The sequence below is a fragment of the Triticum dicoccoides genome, chromosome 2A (genome assembly GCF_002162155.2).
Source record: "Triticum dicoccoides isolate Atlit2015 ecotype Zavitan chromosome 2A, WEW_v2.0, whole genome shotgun sequence".
Classification (NCBI taxonomy): domain Eukaryota; kingdom Viridiplantae; phylum Streptophyta; class Magnoliopsida; order Poales; family Poaceae; genus Triticum; species Triticum dicoccoides.
This window is the reverse complement of record NC_041382.1, coordinates 394,075,485-394,080,156: the sequence shown is the minus strand read 5'-3', so window position 1 is coordinate 394,080,156 and position 4,672 is coordinate 394,075,485. Positions and strand designations below refer to the sequence as shown.

Below are 4,672 nucleotides of genomic sequence, written 5' to 3'. Positions count from 1 at the left end.
CGACCAAGCATGCGTCGTTAGCATTCCGGCTACAATAACAAGCAGCCGGCCGGACCCGCAAGCGACGGAGGTGGCCTATCAGCTCCATACCCGACTAGTCGGAGGGGCCCACCAGGCGGCGGGCCCCAGCAGCCGGCGGAGAAGCCGGCGACCAGAGATGCTGACAGCCGGGCCCTACACCTGGCCAGATTACCATTGTGCCCCTGGGGGTAGGCCTATATAAACCCCCCAGGGCACCCATGCAAAGTGTTCCCAACCGGTTAGACCTAGACTCACCCATAGAGAGAGGAGAGAGCTAGCCCTGCCTTCTCCTACCACTAGCATACAGCTCGAGGAGCACCTTTGTATACAATAGTGCTTTAAGTGATCATGCGGTGACCCCGCAGAGCAGGACTAGGGGTGTAATTTCCTAGGAGAGCCCCGAACCTGGGTAAAGTGCGCCGGCGTTCATGTCTACGCCTCATCCCGCTTCCAGACACCGGCTACGTTCTACTCGCTCATACCATGATAAGCCATCCTTTGGCATATGTCGCACCCAACCCCCGACACTTAGGACTCCACATACTGCAGCCTATATGGTGTAAGCAGTTTGCGTCACTTATAGAACAGAACTAAGGTGGTGAGTTTGATGATGATTTAAGCGAAACCAACATTTCACAAATTCACACTATCAAAGATCAATAAAAATCATACCACAGCCCTATCAATTCATGATTAACACTTGGAATGAACAACATCAAGACCGAACTCAGGAATCTGTAGGTCCGCCAGCTCACTATTAATCATATAAAAAACATATCATATGCCTCTTACAGTGTTACTCTAAAAATGAGCATGGTGCAAATCTAATAGGAAACACACTGTAATTTTGAAAAACATATCAGTATTTAAATCCCCCACAGACCACAATCCCAATCAGACAAAGCATTGTTCTTTCTCTAAAAAAATACCAGACACGAGGAAATGATGGTAAGACATAATTATTTTCAGAACCATGATTCACCAAAACCATTCCGAGAGTATGACTTCACACCAACAAAATCACAAACAAAAGTTTCCCTTCCTAACAGTCAAAGCCATCACATAGCTTAGCCAAATTCAAGCATGTCCTGCTATTCATACACTGGCTGACGAATCAATTGAAATAAGACTCTGGCCTCTGCAGAATACAAACATACATGAAATAAAACATAAGTGATTTTTTGCTTACAATCATCAGGATCTCAGAGCACTCAACGCAAATTTGGGGCTCCAATCACGCAGGAAACAATCAATCTACAACACCCTAAAGCATGGCATGCACATTAGTAACATTCCCAAATGTTTTTGCCTGGAGGAGCGCGCCCTACCTATGCAGCTAGGGAATCCCTCATCAGATTAGGCCAATCGATATGGAACACGAGCATTATTTTCGCGCAACCCTAGATCATGAGATACCCACGGAGGTGTGACGAACAGATCTCGTGATGCAGCGAGGGGAATGGAGAGGTGAGGCGGATGGGGTTGGGGGCTTACGGAAGAGGATGAGGCCTCCGAAGGCGCCGGTGAGGGAGGAGTAGGCGACGCGGCGGATGGAGAGGTCGAGGCAGGCGTCCCACTTGGCGTCAAGGGGGCGGGAGAGGCGGGTGGCGCGGGCGCGGGTGCCGCGGCGGTGTTCTTGGGCGACTCGGCCATGGGAGGGAGGGAGAGAGGATAGGAAGGGACAAGGGTTGCGACACAGGGATGAGGAGAAGGTGGGGTGGGGGTGGAGAGGCGGCGTGAATGGGGGAGAGAAAGGCGGAGTTGGCGGCGGCAAGGAGATCACTTAGTAGTAGCGTTTGGTTTATACCCCACGCTAACCCAACGCTACTACTATGGCAAGTCCCGGGTGCACGCTCGAGACCACTTAGTAGTAGCGTGGGGTTTATAACCCGCGCTACTACTATCAACTTAGTAGTAGCATGGGCTGATAACCTGCGCTACTACTACGGCTGGTCCTGAAGGGCACGGTGGAAATAACTTAGTAGTAGCAAGGGTTATAAACCCGCGCTACTACTATCAACTTAGTAGTAGCGGGGGATATAAAATCGCGCTACTAGTAAGTAGCAGTAGTGAGGGGTATAAAACCACGCTACTAGTAAGCGTCTGCCTATAAGCTTTTGCCTAGTAGTGTGATGTGTCGCCAGGATCCTTGTCATGGATGTTGGTAAGACCCTGATGAATATGGAAATGCTCAACTTCTTGAGAGCACGCTCAGACACTAGGTTATATCCTCGGCATCAATTGGAATGTGCCTTCCGTTTGTCGAGTTGTCTTATAACTCTAGTTTCCTTTCCAAACTGAGTATGCCATTCATTCGAATTCCTTCAAACGATCAATTGTGAATTTCCTCAGGCTGGTATGAAGAGTTTCAATGATCTAGGTATCAAAAGTAATTCTTTTTGCCACTAAAGGGAATAAATCTATGAGTCACCTCCCCCAAGGTGTCCCGTTATGGAATCATGGCAATTATTCCTCGCTACTTTGAAACCAATGCACCATCGTCCTGAAGCATGGAATTGTTTCCTACCAAATTGAACCTTCGTCATCTGCCTCCCATCACCCCTGATATGTGTTTTGTGTCTTAGCTCAAGAGATTGTGTAGTTTTGTGTTCCCTCTGTCTTCTTACCTCACGTCTTAAATCTCGTGATGAGATTCTTGTTTAGTGGGGGTGAGTTGTCACAACCCTAGATTGATGACTGTAGATAGTTGCACCAGTGGGCATCATGCATCATGTTTAAATTCAAGGAATTTGAATTGAGGGAATTAAGCCTCAAAATTTAAATAAAAGAATGGCAAAGAACCCTGGAACATGCATTAAATGTTTCCAAAATGGCCTTAAATAATGTTGGTTATATTTTGGCAAAGGTTTTTGCACCAAACCAAAAATAATGAACATTTTTGAGGAATATTTTGGGCACTGAATTTAAATCATTACTTTATTTGCATTTGGAATTATATTCATAATATGTGTAGAATATATTTTCAAATACCCCGAAACATTTTATGTGCATTTGGAATAGTCCATTCAACAACATAAAATATCCAGAGGATATTTGGCATTGGGTTTGAATTCATTTCGAATTTAAAACAATGGCAAATAATAAACAAATAGAAAAACAAAAACACACAGAGAGAGAAACTACCTGTCTTACCTGCGGCCCAGCACTGCAGAGAGGCCCATCCCACCAGAGCCCAACTGCCAGGAGCTTCTTCAAGCTCCTGCCAGTAGGAGCAACTGTGTGCCAGGCATGCCGCAGCCGCGCCACCTCCTCTCTGCCTATCTACTCCTCCCCGTCCCTTCTCGCGACGCCATGGAGACGGTCAGACCCCCTGGTCACTCTCCCCCTCTCTCCCATGTCTCTCCCTCGTCTGCCCCTCTCCCCCGAGCACCACCGAGCGGAGCTCGTCGCCACCGACACCGTTAACCGCGGCCACTGGCCCTCCCTCGCCCAACGGTTGTGTTCTAGTGCTCCGCCTTGATGCATGCATCGTCCTCGCCGAGCCACGCAACCCGGGGCGCATCGAATCGCCGCCATGGACGTCGTCTTCCACCCCGGCCGTCCGAGATCACCGGGAACAGCCCATCACCGTTCGTCCTTCCACGAGCCCGCTGAGCACGCCCGACGACCCACCGTGAGCTCCCCTCTGTTTCCTTTCCTTCCCCGTGCTCGATTTCGCACCGCAGCCCCGTGCCAGAACGCGCCCATACCTCCGGCCGCCACCGACGTCGTGGTTGCCATCGCCACGGACCACCCCACGGCCAGGCACGGCCATGCTATGAAGCGCCTCGTCACGCTGGTTCGTAGAGCCGAAGAGCGCGAGCTCTCGTGGCCGGAATCGCCCGGCCAGCGAGCCGCCGCCGCACTATGAGGTCACCGACGACTAACCCCGGCGGCCGCTAATGTGGCACAGTCATTAGTGACTAATGACGCCCTAACTAACCCCTAGAGTCACTGACAGTGGGCCCCAGGCCCTATTAGTTAGAGTTAAGTTTAGTTTTAACCTTAATTAACCCTTGAGACACTATCTGACGTGTCCCACGCGTCAGGTTTGACCCTGGCTACCCAGTTGACCTGATGACTTCACTGTGATATCGTGTTGACGTAGTAAATCATTTACTGGATTTGTTTTAATTCTAAATAACCAGAAAAATCCAGAAAATGGTTTAAACTTCAAAAATTCATAGTAATTCAGCCGTAGCGCCAAATAAAATAATTTATATATGAAAAATTATCAGAAAAATCCAAAGAATCTGTTTATGGCATTTGCATGCATGTTTGAGGAAGTTAACCTCATTGTTTAGGTTGAAACATGACTAGGATAAATTTGATAATAGATTTGGAGTTGGAATTCAATCTAGTTTTGAATCCCACTTCAATCAAAATGACCTTCTATTGCATTAGCCCAAATCAAAGCATATTTCCATGTCATGATCATGCATCATATTGTGCATTGCATTGATTGAGTTCTTTCTTTGTTTTCCGGTGTTTGTCCCCTCTCAGTAGACGTGATTCGGACGATGAGATCAATGACACCGATGATGAACTGTACTATCTTCAGAAGTGCCAGGCAAGCAAAACCCCCTTGTTCATTCCAATACAGCCACACTCTCTTGCTCGTGCTCTCGTTTACTGCATTAGGACAACAACG

At 48.2% G+C, this 4,672-nt stretch overlaps 1 pseudogene; it reads right to left on the bottom strand.

The window, feature by feature from the left end:
- The window catches only part of LOC119357866, a 57,428-nt pseudogene extending 55,754 nt beyond the window's left edge, over positions 1-1,674 (bottom strand).
- Between the last annotated feature and the right edge of the window lie 2,998 nt (positions 1,675-4,672).